This window comes from Chiloscyllium plagiosum, unplaced genomic scaffold (genome assembly GCF_037043375.1).
Source record: "Chiloscyllium plagiosum isolate Xiang-an unplaced genomic scaffold, Cpla_swu_hap1 HiC_scaffold_3, whole genome shotgun sequence".
In the NCBI taxonomy this organism is placed as follows: domain Eukaryota; kingdom Metazoa; phylum Chordata; class Chondrichthyes; order Orectolobiformes; family Hemiscylliidae; genus Chiloscyllium; species Chiloscyllium plagiosum.
Genome location: NW_028270141.1, coordinates 2,500,839 through 2,518,412, shown reverse-complemented (window position 1 = coordinate 2,518,412; position 17,574 = coordinate 2,500,839). Strand labels below are relative to the sequence as shown.

Here is a 17,574-nt window from a genome sequence, read left to right as displayed (position 1 = left end):
TCCAAAGGCCCTAATTTATGAGGGATCTAAGATCATATTTTTTCAGGACTTTTCAGCGGCGGTGATCCAGAAATGAAAATCTTATGATGGTGTCAAGAGAAGACGGAAGGAGCTTAGGATTCTGTACTCCCTGAGATATCCGGCAGTGCTTCGGATCACCTTAGATAGATCCATGCATTTCTTTGACACATCAGAGAAGGCAAGAGACTTTGTGGACAAACTAACCTAATTTAAACAATTGTAGTATGTATAAATATTGTTGCTTGGGTATGCGTTTATCATTCTGTAAAAGAAATGGAGGAAATCCATTTGGAGCTTTGTTTTTCCCCCTTTTTCCTCTATTGATAATAATTTGGTTCAAACTACGTCTGGCAGTGGTTAAGATGTACATTTTAAATTTCTAAGTTAGGACATACCAAAGAATGGATGGGGTATTTATTCCCCCTTTTGTTTTATAAAAGAATGTTTTTTTATTCATATTGATATTCTATGGGGTGTTTATTCTTTTTAGCTTGTGCTTGCGATGCAGCTCTAGCTGGAGAAGTGAAGGTGGTTGAGATGGTTAGATGCCTATTTATGGGCAGTTCGGGACAGGTAATTGCTCCCTCCGGGCAGGGGGTGAGTTTGCCTCCTCAGCGCTATTGGCGCTTTATATGTTGGTTTGTTTTCTGGTTTTTGTTGTTTTTTATTTTTAATAATTTTGTATGTTTGTTAAATGTAGTGGTTTTAGTTTATGTAGTTTTTATGTTTGGTGGACCATGTGACACTAAGGCTCAATAATTTGTGGTTCGGGTTCCTCCTCTCTGGAATTTAAATGTAATTGCAGAAGATTATGGCTAATGATTTGATTAAATGGTGTACCTGGAATATCAAGGGAAGTCACTCACCAATTAAGAGGAAAAAGGTACTCTTGAGTTTAGAAAGGAGAAGATGGATATTGCTTTGTTACAGGAGACACATTTGGATGACAAAGAGCATCTGAAATTACAGCAGAATGGCTTTGACCGAGTTTATTTTTCATCATTTAATACCAGAAGTAGGGGAGTGGCTACATTGGTTAGGAAAAATCTCTCATTTAAATTGCTGGAATGTGTTAAAGACACATACGGGAAGTTTGCAATTCTTAAAGCCTTGATAAATGGGGAAGAATATGGCACTTAAATGTTTATTGTCCCCCAGCTCATCCTCTTAAATTCTTGGTAGAATCTTTTTCTAAACTGATAAGTCTTAAGTCTCGGCACATCATTATAGGGGGAGATTTTAACTGCCTCATGGACCCCACAGTAGACAGGTTGCCTAAAGGTCCCTCGATACCCTTTGCACAAACTAAACAGTTATTGGATTTGTGTGGGGAATTAGGATTGGTGGACGTCTGGAGGTGTCTCCACCCTATAGGTAGGGATCTCACGTTTTTCTCCAATCCGCACAGATGTCACACGAGGATTGATTTTTTTCTGACCCCTGCAGTAACCCTGGATCTGGTGGCATCCTGTACGATTGGTAATATTGCCATCTCTGATCATGCTCCAGTGTACCTCATGGTTAAAATTAAGGATGTTACAGTGGATTCAAGGTACTGGCAAATGGACCCATTTATTCTCATGGACAGCAAGTTTGTGGAGTATTTCTCGAGGGAATTTCAGGCATTCCTAGACATCAACACAGGCTCGGTTGATCGCTCATCTGTTCTCTGGGAAACTGCCAAAGCTTATGCCAGGGGGTTAGTTATTTCATATTCCACCAGCAGGAAGCGGCAGAAGGGTGAGCAGCAACGTCTCCTTGAAGCACGGTTGAAGGCAGCCGAGAAGGCCTATTTTGACAGACCATCGTTGGTCAAACTACAGAGGATTATGGCACTGCGGTCTATACTAAATTCCATGCTCACGCAGACGGCAAAGAAGGAGCTGGCTTTTGCAAAGCAAAGATTATACGAGCATGGTGACAAGCCAGGCAAATACTTAGCATACCTTGCCAGAAAGAGAAGTGCCCCACAAACCATTACAGTGATTAGGGAAGTGTCTGAGAATCTAACATGTGATTCTAAAAAGATTAATGTGGCGTTCCAGAGATTCTACTCAAAGTTATATCAGTCTGAGAATTGTGAGGAGGGGCAGGCCAAAGTGGAATCCTTTTTTAGAGATCTGAAGCTCCTGGGTGTGACTCCCGAACAACAGTCCTTTCTCAATGCCTCATTATCAGAGCAAGAAGTGCAGTAAGCTGTGAGGCAGCTTCAGAGTGGAAAAGCGCCCGGTCCTGATGGACTAAGTATACTGTCAGGCCCGATGCTGAATATGTTTAATGATTCATAGTCATGTTTGTCTCCCACCATCTCTGAGAGAGGCCAATATTTCACTTATCCTTAAAAAAGGGAAGGATCCGGAAGACTGTGCTTCATTCAGGCCCATCTTGCTCTTAAATGTGGACTTTAAGATCCTTTTTAAGGCTCTTGCGTTAAGGCTGGAGACTGTGTTACCGTCTATTATTCAAGAGGATCAGACAGGCTTCATAAAGGATCGCAGATCCTCCAATAACGTTAGGAGGCTGCTTAACGTAATTCAAGCATGCCAACAGCAGTCAGTACAGGGATTGGTGATTTCTTCAGATGCAGAGAAGGCATTTAACCGAGTTCAGTGGCCGTACATTTTCTATACTCTATTCCAGTTTGGTCTGGGCGAAGTTTTCATAAGATGGGTAAAGGTTCTCTACAGTGTACCTCTCGCTGTGGTCATTACCAGCGGGGTACGATCAAGCAATTTTAATATTTCTAGGGGCAGCCGGCAGGGCTGTCCCCTTTCACCATTACTTTTTACGTTGGTGATTGAACCGTTGGCAGAGGCCATTCGTGGGGATCTCAATATATCAGCTCCAGAAGTGGGGTCAAAATTACATAAGATCTCGCTGTATGCAAACGATGTTCTAATTTTCTTGACAAATCCAGCAGTCTCAGTGCCTTGTCTGATACAATGCATTCACGCGTTTGGCGCTTTTTCAGGGTATAAGATTAATTTTGCTAAATCAGAGGCTATGCCTATGGGTGGTCTTACAAAAGAGTTGACTCGAGAGTAACTATAGATTCCCATTTAGGTGGTCACGGGGGTTTTGTGTATTTGGGCATATTCATTACTCCAGTTCTGGATCAGCTGTTCAAAGCCAATTTTACTCAATTATTTGAAAAAATTAAACAAGATCTCCAAAAATGGGAGGCACTTCCAGCCTCATGGTTGGGTCGGATAGCGCTTATTAAGATGAATATTCTCCCTCATTTGCTATACCCTATACGGATGCTCCCCTTGATTTTCAATAAACAAACACTCAGGAGACTGAAAAGTTGGTTCAGCTCCTTTATCTGGCACTATAAACGGCCCCTCATTAAACTAGCCAAACTGCAGTTGCCTCACAGATTGGGGGGAGTAGACCTTCCAGACATTAAAAATTACCAATTAAGCTCACTTTTGACCTACGTAAGTGATTGGGTTTGTGGGGACCCTCTTTCAGTATGGCTAGATATCGAAGCCTCCCAGGCAAGGTGCCCCCTTACCAGTTTGCTGTTTTTGGACAAAGTGAGGACAGTTGGGGAATATTGTCATAACCCAATAGTCATCAATACTGTTAAAGCATGGAGGGCAATTCGGCAGAGGGAAGGTAATATTGGCAAAACATCTCTGTTTACACCTTTAGTGGGAATGCCGAGTTTTCAACCAGGTATGATAGATTTAGGATTTAAACGTTGGGCAGCTAGAGGTACATCTTGCATGGGTGATTTATTTGAGGGAGATGTAATGATGTCCTTCGATCAGTTAGTACGGAAGTACGAGTTACCTAATAGAGACCTCTTTCGTTTTTTTCAAGTTAGGGATTTTATTCAAAAAAAGACCACACTTTGACTGATCCCTACAAATCTAACATAGAAAGAGGGGTACTAAGGGCTAAGAGTACACTCTCTGTCAGTACTCTATATCACCAATTGAGGGGTGCCACCTCAGATGAGTCTGATCGACTCTGCAAGATGTGGGAAAGAGAGCTGGGTGTTGAAGTTTCTTCAGAGGTGTGGAAGGATATTTGGGAGAATGCAAGGAAGATATCAATTTGCAATAGGTCCCATGCTTTACAGTTGAAGATTCTCCACAGGGTCCACTTAGCCCCAGACCGTTTGTCAGAGTTTAAACCAGGGGTATCTTCAGCATGTCCCAAGTGCAAGGTCTGCATGGGCACTCTTACCCATTGTCTTTGGTCTTGTGACAGGCTTCAAACATATTGGAGCGCTGTGGTGGATGCAATGGAGAGGATTTTAGGTGTAGGGGTGGAGAAGGACCCTATTTCGCTCCTTTTGGGCCTACCCATTGTATTTCCTGCAGACTCGCATAAGGAAAAACCTTTCAATATTCTTACATTCTGTGCAAGGAAGAATATCTTGCTAGGTTGGATATCAGAAAACCCCCCCAGGCCTGTCGGGTTGGCGGAAGATTGTTATGAAGCATATTCCCCTGGATTTTCTTACAAATATGGTACACCACAAAACTGAGAATTTCTACAAGACGTGGCAACCCTTTTTGAAATACCTGGACACAGATTTATCTGCCACACTAACAAGGGTTTTTACATAGCCGTAACGATTGTGTTTCATGAGTCCAATATCCAGGGAGGAGGAACTGTGAATGTAAGAGTGTTTTGTTTGGCTGGGCTAAGTTATTACTATTTATTTGTTTGTTGTTAGGTATTTATTTAGTTAGTTAAATAGCTAGTTTAGGTTTTTTATTTAATTTTATACTTCTCTATATATGTTTATACATTCGTACAGGAGGGTGGGTTGGGGATTTTTTTTTATTATTTGGGTTTAGTTTTGTACTATTTTTGTACTGCTTTGAATTGCATTGTTTTGTATTTGTAATATTTAAAAATCTATTTTTTCTTAATAAAAATATATTATAAAAAAAAGGGATTTTTCAGTCAGAAAGCTGTCAGATTTGCCAATACAGAACAGTGGGTATTTTTTGATAATTTTTAACTCTGTGTAGAAACAAGAAGTCAGACAGTTCTAAAGGCCAAACATCAGCTGGCTACAAAGCAACAAAAAGAACATGCTTCTTTCAAAAATTTTCCATCTCACTGAAAACAGAATAAATATAAATATCAAACCAATAGGGCATGGAGGATATATATCCTGAAAGGCTTTGCAATTACATAGCAACCTGATGTCACCCTATTCGTACAGAATATATTTTTTGATTTGGAAGCTGGATAAAATTGGAATCAGCTGTTAACAACATTCAGAGCAGGTCCGCATAAAAAGAACAGAAAGACAGCAGCCTGATCATTTATTACTAACAACATTCAAAATGAGTTTAAATGGGATCACTTCGAACGCAGTCTTAAATGTGCCTAATTAGCATGCTTGAAATATCACCCTCAGAACATGACAAACATACGGAATAACTAATTAATTTTAGCAAATATGGAGGTAAAAAATTTTGGAAACAGCACACTTATCAAATGAGCAACTGAATCACGATTCATGTTGGAGCACATCAGCAAGTTCCTGTTATAAAACGTCATTATAATTGAGTTTAGGTTGGTTAGGTTCTCCACTATTTCCAAACCAAAAGAATAAGGATTTGACATTGATTTTGACAAGAGACTGCCTCTCTAAATATATATTTATAAACCTGTGTGATGCAATTTATTAAATTACAGTGTGACTCACTCAATTTGCCACTTTCATTATCTGAACAGACATTTTAAAAAGCATACAATGAAAAATGTTTTAAAAATAACTTGAAGACAGCTGCATGAACTTGCTATTTTTAGATTAGTAATACAAGGAGGAGATTTTTTGATATAAATAATCCAGTTACTGATTTAGCACCAATGCCCAGTGTGAACTAGCAACATCATTTTTTTTGTGGACTTTGTTTCATTTGTTAATTGAGGCAAACAAAGCTCCAGACCAAACACTGACCATGTCACCACTGAACTTGGGCCAATGTTGGCCAAATGCCAGTTATCTTTTCAATTTAGTTAATTCTTCACTGACATGAAAGAATTAGTGATCACATGGAGAACTTATTAAGTTGGGCTCACATGGGTTGTTATTTTACTGTAGTCAGTGTGAAGGTAATGTTGTGTGAAACTATAGCAGGTAGCTTTTGCATCTCATACCACTTCACCAGATTAGTGGTTTTAATATCTAGCTACATTGTCACATCAGTGGCAATAATCTGAAATTCTAGTTGCTTCAATAGGGTCGGTTCTGATGTAATGCGATAGTTCAGTTCTCGTGTTATAAGAAAATCGTGCAGTAGCCACACCATTTAAACTAAAGGGGCCAGAATTGCACTATAGCTAATACAGGTGAGGAAAGTTCTCATTCTACAAATAACAGTCTAAATTCTCACTGTTTTGATCACACAGCACTGCCCTTTGATGTGAAGGGCAGTGTTTGTCACTGGCCACCCGGGTGTTTTCCTATCTTCCTGGTGGTGGAATTTGAATAAAGATTCGTGCACTTTGTGTCTTTCACTGTGTCTCACACCTGCACACACACACCATGGGTGCTGGGGAAAAAATAAGCACTACCGCGGTTAGGCGGTAGTGTGGGGGGTAAAAAGAAAAAAAAAGTCTAAATTCTTCAATTGCATTAAAGGGCAATTTGCATTGAAGAAACGCGCATTACAGCACAAACATCTGGACAATAATTGGGCTGAAGCTTTGATCTTTAAACATAACATAGAAGGTGCAAACTTCAGCTGCTGAAGGTCTGAGGTTGGAAAGGTACTTACAGTGCATCCAGACCCCACCAGCTTCTTGCCTCAGTATTAACTGAGATCGTCAAGCAGCCAACTGCGGATGACATAAAGGGTCCAGTCTGCCATTGCTGGGATTGTCTCAGACCAAGCCATATTCCTGAAAGGTCAACCTGTGTCAGCAGCAACCCATCACCTTGTTGGTGAGAGTTGTCCCTCAATCAGTGACTCATGACAACCACCAACTAAGTCATCTCTCCCCCCGACATATTCCCTCACACACACCTTAATCCCATGTTCTGTACGACACTGCAATACTTTCCACAATAGCCAGTGCCCCTTCTGCATCCACAAGCTGCCCAGCCTCAGATTTCCAGGTAGCTCACATGATGAGGAACTCCCTCCTCAAGGATCTTGAATCTAGGCGAGGTCTTGCTTGGGGCTTTGCCATTGTTTGGTTGCATTATGGTTCAGTGGGCCTTCATTGGAGCTGCCAGGGTAGCTCTCTCACCAGCTGCCTCATGAAGCTCCTGCCCTCAGTGTGAGCTCTTGGTCACATGATCAAACTTGGGGAGGTGACATTTCCAGATGCCTGCCTAGGTTAATGGATGTGGATGTCAACTTCCAACAGAATAAACTTTCAGGAACACTGCAGTTCCTGCGACCACACTCAAGCTGAATGCGTCACTGTGGCAGAATCAAGCCGACCACACACATCGCCCTTCCTGCCAGCCCGTGCCTACCCCACTCTCTGAGCACCAGCTGCCCTGCTCCAGATCCACTGGAGCCTCACTCTTGCTTACCACTGTGTCCCCTCTGTCTTTATTTTGTTTTGGAGTGTTTTCATCTTCCCTTGCCATCTCCCCCCCTGCTCCCCTCGCCATTCCCCATCCCCCATGTTCCCCTCACCATCCCCCTGCTCCCCTCCCCGTCCCCCTCCCCCCCGCCAGCTCCCCTCCCCATGTGCCACACAAATACTCCATCGAGTCATGTAGCATGGAAACAGGCCCAACCCAACCACACGTTTGAAAGAACAAGGTCAACTCACAAATTCCACGATTACCAGTTTATGGCTGAGACTTTCAGAATGGGAACTTAATCATGGTCTTTGCTATCTCAAGCACATTTCAACAGCCAGTGAATGGGCCCCATGCATCTTGGCAATTAATCTCACATTGTTCATAAGTAGCTTTTGACAATAGCAGCTATAGGGAGAATATTTCTCTCCCTGAAGCAACAATAAAGTTCAGAAAATCACGGTGGCTCAGTGGTTAGCACCGCTGCCTCACACAGCCAAGGACCTGGGTTTAATTCCCATCTCAGGCAACTGTCTGTGTGGAGTTTGCACGTTCGCCCCGTGTCTGCATGGGTTTCCTCCAGGTGCTCCGGTTTCCTCCCACAGTCCAAAGATGTGCAGGTTAGGTGAATTGGCCACGATAAATTGCCCAGAGTGTAAGGTGCATTAGTCAGAGGGAAATGGGTCTGGGTGGTTACTCTTTCGAGGGTCAGTGTGGGCTTGATGGGCCGAAGGGCCTGTTTCCACACTGAAGGGAATCTAATCTAATCTAAAAATATGGCAAGAGAAAAAGAAATTGCAATCTCAATTTTGAGAAAACATTCCTGATTTGGCCCTTAAACTTATAAAGTGACTTTTCACAGAAGCTACCTTTGGTGTCATGCACTTGCATCTAATGTTTAGATTAACCGAGAAACCTGATTGCATGAGGTTCTAATTAGAGACTGAGAAAATCAGAGCAGATTCACTGAGGTTGCTGCTTAATTGCTAGCCATGATCTTCATCTAACTCTGTCTTTGTCACAATGTTCTAAATGCTGAATAGACGCCATCTTCCTTGACTCTCTGCCTGTGCTAATGGGTGATGCCAAGCCACCAGCCTCACCATCCCATCCTGTCAACTCTCAGAGAAAATCTCACACCACTCCAGCTCTCCAGGACATTGGTCAGAGCTCAGGGACACAGGCAACGTGCATGCTTCTGCGAGGTCACTTAGTACACAGACACAATGACACATGGGCCCATTTCATTGTGCTTACCAGAAGGCTGCCAACCCCTACCCAGTTTTTCCAGAGGGGGAGAGCGATACAGGCTCTAACAGGTGAAGGGGAGGGCATTTGAGGTCTGGCATTGTGCTACATCAGGGTCACACACATGCCAGAACAGGGCAAACACGCTGCATGTGATTCAAGCAAATGGTCAAATCTGTATGTCAAAAGGGAGGAGTCCTTACTCGGGTCAAGGACGTAAAGACATTGGAGGCTTCTTACCCTGAATTGATACCTGGAATAACTGAGTTATCTGAGGAGGGAACATTGTACAGGCTGGGCCTTTGCTTTTACCAGAGTTTCAAAGTGTGAGGGTGATTTGGTTGAAGTCTAGGGGATCCTGAATGGTCTTGATGAGGCAGACATGTAAAACAATGTTTGCTGGGATGGGCGAGTCCAGAATGAGGGAACACCTGCTTAAAATTAGAGGTTGCCTGTTTGGGCCAGAGAGAGAACTTTTTTTTCCTCAAAGAGTTGTACAATTCTGGAACTTTCTGCTCAGAAAGTCATGAAGGCAGAGGTAGATCCATTGTTGTTAGACAGGAGTGTCGAAGATTATCTGGGCAGATGGGAATGTAGAATTCCAAACAGACAGATCTGCCATGATCTTATTGAATGGTGCAATAGAAGTTAAGGGCCGAAGGGCCTACTTTTGCTCCTAATTCTGTTGTTCACATGAATATTCATGAGGCCACACTCAGTCAGTGGCCTGATCAAATTACATTGTTTGGCTACAGTCTCAGATGTTTTGATCAACCAGAGTTTGAAGATCTATACCTTTACAGTCCATGGAATTGGGCACAGTCAACCTCCAGGTCAAGAGCAGCCAATCCCAGGATTATAGGTTTGTCAGGTGGGGGCATTGTGGAGACAGCGGGTTGGGTTATTTTCAGTTATGAATGACCTGCCAGGTCAGTCTGAGGGTGGACCAGGGTCGGGCCTGGAGATGTGCTCAGTAATGATCAGGGGTGAGTGTGCCTAATCCAGGGGAAAGTGGGCAACTCAACTAGGATGTGCTGCACTGGACAGGATGATGACAATGATTGAAGGACAGAACCAAAGAGGGGAGGAGGAACTCTAGAAGATGGGTTGGAGATGTTTCCCAGGACACCATAATTCTGTTTTCTATATGGGCAGAGGCTATGATGAACAAGGGCATGGCAATTCAGAAAGCCACTGGTCTGGGACAACATTGAGGACTCAACTGTTACATAAAGAGGCCAAATAGAAGCTGGGAGGGGGATAATGGGGGATATAAGGACAGCACCACCTGAGAGAACGTGAAGTATGGGTAAATCATTCTGCATTTCTGGCAGAGCTGGCAAGTCATTCACAAGGGTCAAAACTTTGCCATCTTTGATCCAATGGCAATTGTCCAATAACTCTATAAAATGGCTGCCACTATAGATGGAGTAGGTCGAGTTAATTGCAGTTTATATTTCAGGGATGCAATAAAACTGTTTGCATTTGAAGTCCTGTGAAATGCAATGGCATTAATTATGCAGACATTGGTTCAGCTCTGCCACACATCTGGCATCACATTGCATTTCTCAGCAGGTCATTCATTGCATGGAATGAACATGACAAATTACGGTCTCAAGCAATCACGGCTATGATGTTGTTTACACTACTTACCACAACATGTCAAACAAATATAATCAGGCACTAATGTAAAACATCACCTGGCGTGGCATTTCCAAACACAATCCACATCTATCTCTGAAGATATTTTGGAGTTTCCACATTTGCACAATGTTCTATAAGTGTGCAAGTACAGGATCTATGATGTACAAGATGAAAATAATCAAGATGGCAGTGCTGGCATGGTGGGTAGTGTTCCTGATCCAGAAAGCATCTGCTCCAGGCCAGCAGCATCCTTTTCACCCTCTCCTTGTCATCTGCTTTTGTTTTCTTTATTTCCTTTTCTTCATCTTTGAGGGTGGAGCGGTGTTGGCAGTACAGCGTTTGCAGTGTTGGCGCTTGGATCGGGTCTCACGGTAGTGGTGGCTGTGGTGGTGGCTCTGTCCAGAGTGGGGACTCCTGAGTAGGCCCTGAGCCTGCACTCTTGGTGGTGGCAGTGCCTAGAGTAGGGACTCCTGGAAGTGGTAGGCCCAGAGACTGGACTCTCAGCGGTGATGGCTGTTTTGGTGGCTGTGGTGATGGCTGTGCCCGAGCAGGGCCTCCTGGGTGCAGTGGCCAGCAGCAGAGCCAGGGCCTCCAGGGACATTAGTGTTGTTGTTGCTGTTCCTGGAGTGGCAACTCCTTGATAACCAGAATATCTTGCACAGACCTTACAGAAACCCTGAAGCAGTGCTTAAGACCCCAACTTGAACAGAAGATAAGCTCTTGTTTCAATGATTTCTTTTTATTGTAACACAAAATGGCGCTGGACTGTGGCAACAAAACACTTTCACTGTATCTTCAAGATATATGTGACAATAAAATTATTCATTCATCATTCAAGAGCGCTATTTCACTTTGTTTGAGTGAGGAAACCATGTTAGATTGTCAAGGGGCATCAAGCGTGTTCACTATGATTGACATGAGGCATCAGGATAACTCTTGTTTCTTCTGTAACAGCGTTCTCTTCCTGACATTCTCAACAGCTGGTCTCAGGCTAAAGTCTGATGTTGATCTGATATTGCGCAGAGCAATGGCAGATGGAATTTAATTCCAATAAGTGTGAGGTGATGTATTTTGAGAGATGTAATAAAGGAAGGATGCACACAACACATGGCAGGTTGCTAGGGAGGACTGAGGAACAAACAGATCCTGGTATACAAGACCATAGATCCCTGAAGGTGTCAGCACAGGGAGACAGGGTGATGAAGGCGGCATTCTGTATACTTGCCTTCATTAGCTGTGGCACAGAATACAGCAGCAGTTATAACTTTATAAACTGTGGTTAGGTCACAGCTGGAGAACAGTGTACAGTTCCACTCCCCAGACTATTGGCAGGATGCGATTGCATTGGAGGGGGTGCCGAGGAGATTCACCAGGATGTGGCCTGGGATAGAAAGTCTTAATGATGAGGAGAGACTGGGTTTGCTTTCCCGGGAGCAGAGAAGGCAGAGGGGGATCTGACTGAGAGAGGCACAGATGGAGTAGATCGTAAGAATCTCTTCCGGAAGGCAGACATGTCTGAGGCCAGAGGGCATAAGGTTAAAGTGAGGACCAAGTGGTTTAGAGGAGATTCGAGAGGAAAAAAAATCATGCAAGGGTAGAAATATGGAACGTGCTGCCTGAGAGGGTGGTGCCTGGAAGAGTACTGAAAATACCAGGGTGCAGTAGGCTATGGCCTAAGTGCAGGTCGCTGGAATTAGTGTAGTTTGGTCAATGTACACGTGGTGGGCTGAAGGGCCTGTTTCTGTGCTCAATGATTCTCTATTATCCATTCTCACAGATGAGATGGTCATTGCAGTGGGTGGATTCCATGTCGCCTTGCTTCAAACAGAGTACAATGATAATGTCATTAACAAACCCCAAACAAGAACAGCAACCTACAGAGGGAGAGGCAGCAGGTGAAGATCCGTCAAAAACAGAGGGGAAGGATGTGAGCCTGCATTTACAAACCTTGCTGTCCTGTTCTTCACCTCTCGGAAAGACAGTGCAGGCACGGAATGAGCATGTCCCGAGTGATTGTCACTGAGTGGTGTTATCTGCTGGAACAGGAGCCGTACTCACAGCGACTGGCCTGTAAGGTTACAGCTGCTCAGAGTTTTATCCCACCAGCTCATTTCAAGGAGTAACAATCTGTGACCCCCAACTGCAATAGGACATTACCAGGACCATTTTCTCTTCAGCACAGCTGTGGATAACCTTTCCATGTAATCAGAGAGTCAAGCAGCCTGGATGGTGGCATTTTTCACCAATACTGGTAACCCCCAGGGCCAGGGCACTGTATACTGCATCCATGTTGCTTTGAGAGTATCCTATCATTAACCAGCACAGCTCTTCAAACCATTCAAATATTTTTTAAAATTCTCCTCCTGTGCCTTATGGTGATATGATGTTTTTTCCTTTTTATACACGTGTAGAAACTTTTACCATTTGATTTCATATTACTAGCTAGCTGTATTTCCAACTCTGTTTTCTGCCTCTTTATTATCTTTTTAGTCATTCTTTGCTGGTTCTTAAGGTCTATTTCTCTAACTTACTGATAATCTTTGTAGATTTGTATCGGGCTTTCCTGCCAGGACTGATTGGAGTTTGGAAGAATGAAACATAATATATTGAAAACATACAGGATTCTTGGGGGACTCGACAGGGTCGCTATGGAGACGTTGCTTCCCCTTGTGTGAAAGTCTAGGACCAGAGGGCATCATCTCATGAAGGTAACATCCATTTTGCCCAGAGACGAAGTGGAATTTCTTTTCTCAGAAGGTAGTGACCTCTTTACAACTGTCAAGGTTGGGTTGCTAAGCATATTCAAGGCTGAGATAGACAGGTTCTTAATCAATAAGGGAATCGAGGAGAAAAGGCAGAAATGTGGAGTTGGGAATGATCAGATTAGCCATGACCTGACTGAATGAAGGAGAGAACATGATGGACTGAATGACCTACTGCTTCTAGTTTTGTCCTTCACTTCCCTGTTTTGTGCTAGATGATGCATCCTTCTCAAAGATCTCTCACTGGGATAAATCTTTACTGAGAGTCATTCAATATCTCCTTCAAAGTGTGTCACTGCAACTTTATTTACCTATCTTTTAATCTAATTTCCAAATTTAACTTGGGTCAAGTCTGCTTTCACACACTCACAGATATCTTTATTTAAATATAAATATGTGACGATAGACCCACACTTCACTGTGTCAAAATGAAATGGAAATTGCATCACCTTCTGATTACTGTCACCTTTGAGTTTCTTTCTCATTAGGTTATTGTCTTACAGTCCTGTCTCACTACATACCATCAGGTCTGGTCTAGATTACTCCCTGGTTAGCTTTTGAACAAGCTGCTCTAAGAATATGTCCTGAAAATACTCTTGTACCTCATTTTCCAGGCTACCTTTGCAAATCTAATTTTTGCAATCTATGCAGAGATTAAAATCATCCATGATCATTTTGGTACATTTCTTACAAACCCTATTATGTCTTTCTGTAAGCTCTGTCCTCCACTATAACTAAAGCTAAGGGGCCTATAAACAACTTGCACAAGGAACCTCTTGGTGTTACTATCTTTTCTCATCTTGACCAAACTGATTCTACACCCTGTCCCTTCAAATTAAAATCCCCATTGGTGAACTAATGCCATCCTTAATCAACCTTTCCTAGAGTTCAGTCATTTTAATTTGGCAAATACCGTTCCAGCCTTAGGCGCATTTCAACCATGTCTCTGTAATGGCTATCAGTCAATATATACTTCCCTCCAACAAAAACCGAAAATGCTGCAAAACACAGCAGGTCTGGCAGCATCTGGTGGAACAAAGTTCACATTTCAATTCTGCTGACTCCATCAGGGCTGCCAGGAATGTTACTTTTGTTTCAGTTCTGCAGCATCCACAGTTCATTGTTTTATTTTCATATTTATCTCCATTTGTGTTAACAGTTCATTCCTTTTGTATAAATGTTGCCTGGATTCAGATACTGGTCCTTGAAATTTACCTTTTTGTTTTCACCATTTTGACTCTCTCTGGTTTTATCTGCTGACCTACTGATACGCTTGTATTTTCTGTTCCTTCCAGTCATCCTTTGATAATCAATGCTTCCCTGCTTTATTGCTTTGTCATTTTACAATCTAACTCCACGAAGGCTGGCATCCTGTCACCAAGTGACCCTTTAGTTACACGTGGACAGTACACGACACTGACCCAGCTAGCACAGAGCCAGCTCCTCGGGTAAACAGCACTCCTGACGCTCCTGTTTATGTCTGTCAGCCAGGGCTCCCTGACTGGACCAGGTTAACAGTCCCAGTCAGGAAACTCATATTCTGTGAGGTCCATGTGGCTGACCTTGTTCCAAATACTACATCCCTCCCCCTCTAACGCTGGAGATGTAGGCCTGTTCTTCTTCCTGGAGCTTCGCCTGCAGTGTTTTCACACCAGGTCTTGCTCCTCTGTCTCTGCCTCGGATCCTAGCAGCGGGTACTGGACTGTCACTCACCTCTAGCACATGGAGCATCTTAAAAGAAATTCCTCATCATCTTCAGGCGGTAACGGTGTCAAGGCTGTGATATCTGCCATGTCCTTCACATCCTCAGAGGTTTCTTCGACACTTGGCGGAGGGGGAGAAGCCACAGGGTCTGACAGACTTTCTGGATGTTCTGAGGGGCCCGGGATGGTTTGCTCTTGCCCCGGTTTGTGGGTTTGCAGCTTTCCTGTGGTCCACATGCTTATTCAGGACCCCCTCACCTTCCTGAACTTGTACATCATGGGACCTGACCTCGTGTTGACCATGTCTCTTACCCATGCAGGGCCATTTCTATGGTTTCAACACCAAACTTCATCCCCTGAAGTAACCTGTCGCTCTTGCTTAGAGATGGCATCTGGCTGGCTTTGGCATTCTGCTGCCATTTCACCATCCCCCACCCCAGCCATTTTCTAATCTAAAAATGTTGAGCCACTGTTGAGCCAATCAAGTTGAATCTTTCTCAACCAATTCCACCCCATCAAGCTTGGGCCTAAGCCTTTTAGGAGAAAGTGAGGAACTGCAGATGCTGGGGGTCAGAGTCAAGAGTGTAATGCTGGAAAAGCACAGCAGGTCGGGCAGCATCTGAGCAGCAGGAGAATCGATGTTTCGGGCAAAAGCCCTTCATCAGGAATGAGGCTGGGAGTCTCGGGGGTGGTGAGATAAATGGAAGGTAGCTAGGAATGTGATAGGTGGATGGAGGTGAGGGTAATGGTGATAGGTCGGAGAGGAGGGTGGAGCGGATAGGTGGGAAGGAAGATGGACAGGTAGGACAGTTCAAGTGGGCGGTGTCGAGTTAGAGGGTTGGATCTGGGATAAGGTGGGGGGAAGGGAATGGGGAAACTGGTGAAATCCACATTGATGCCATGGGGTTGGAGGGTCCTGAGGCGGAAGATGAGGCGTTCTTCCTCCAGGCTTTGGGTGGTGAGGGAGTGGCGATGGAGGAGGCCCAGGACCTGCATGTCTTTGGCGGAGTGGGAGGGGGAGTTGAAGTGTTTGGCAATGGGGTGGTGGGGTTGGCTGGTGCAGGTGTCCCGGAGATGATCTCTGAAGTGCTCTGTGGTAGGCGTCCAGGGTGGGGAGGGAAATATATCTCTGGTGGTGGGGTCTGTTTGTAGGTGGCGGAAATGGCGGCGGATGTTGCGATGTATATGGAGGTCGGTGGGGTGGAAGGTGAGGACTGGGGAGGTTCTGTCCTTGTTGCAGTTGGAGGAGTGAGATCCATCTTATCCCAGAACCAAACTCATCTCCACATACCTCGATACTGTCCTATCCCCCTAGTCCAGGAACTCCTTACATACATTTGGGACTCCACCCATGCCCTCCACGTCCTCCAAGACTTCTGTTTCCCCAGTCCCCAATGCCTCATCTTCACCATGGACATCCAGTCCCTCTACACCTCCATCTCCCGCCGTCCCCACCAGTACCGTTCCACTGAGGCTCTCATTCGTTTGGCTGAACTAGTCCTCATCTTTAATAATTTATCCTTTGAATCCTCCCACTTCCTCCAGACGAAAGGGGTAGCCATGGGCATCTGCATGGGCCCCAGCTATGCCTGACTCTTTGGCTGGTATGTGGAACAGTCCATCTTCCATAGTTACACCGGCACCACTCCCCACCTTTTCCTCTGCTACATTGATGACTGCATCGGTGTCACCCCATGCTCCCGCGAGGAGGTTGAACAGCTCATCAACTTCACCAACACATTCCACCCCGACCTTAAATTCACCTGGACCATCTCTGACACCTCCCTCCCCTTCCTGGATCTCTCCATCTCCATCAGTGACGACCGACTTGACACTGACATTTTCTACAAACCCACCGACTCCCACAGCTACCTGGATTACATCTCCACCCACCCTGCTTCCTATAGAAATGCTATCCCGTATTCCCAATTCCTCCGCCTCCATCGTATCTGCTCCCAGGAGGACCAGTTCCACCACAGAACACACCAGATGGCCTCCTTCTTTAAAGACCACAATTTCCCCTACCATGTAGTTAAAGCGCACCTCATCCACTTCCTGCAGCTCTGCTCCTGAACCCCACGCCTCCAACTGCAACAAGCACAGAACCCCCCCCCCCAGTCCTCACCTTCCACTCCACCAACCTCCGTAAACATCGCATTTCTCAGAGAATATCTTCTAGAGAGTTTTATTAGCTTCGGAAGACAGCACTTCTTTAGGAAGTGGAAAATTGTAATATGGTGTACTTCATGGTTTTGCCAAACAAATATAATCAGCGAGTATTTTAAATCAAAGTTCTGCTGTCATGCAGAAGATCACACATGAAAGAAACTTGAGTTGGATAGCCTGTCAGCATGATATTTGTTCTAGAAGAGACAGTGTAAGTCTAAATTTGGAATACTGTTTTATTTTGTTACCATACTCTTGCAGATTTAAATATTTTCATGTCGTGCCTGCAGCCAAATGGAATTCAGTCACTGATGATTTAATTTGACTAAAATGAGACAACTGTCAGATTGCCATGTATCTTAAGAACAGGAGTCATAATGGGGTTTGGACAGTAACAATATTCCTTCACAATGTTCCTCCTGCCACAGCCACACACCCTGTCATTGGCTGAAGCGTTCTTTTCAGGTATGAGGAACATGACCCCTAGTAGGTTAGTGCGAGGTGTAGGTATCAA

The 17,574-nt window shown here is 44.2% G+C and overlaps 1 protein-coding gene across 11 annotated transcripts in view; it reads right to left on the bottom strand.

The window, feature by feature from the left end:
* Positions 1 to 17,574, bottom strand: part of LOC122540353 (dystrobrevin beta) — a 539,648-nt gene that overhangs the window by 62,046 nt on the left and 460,028 nt on the right. The gene's annotated exons all lie outside the window — the stretch shown is intronic.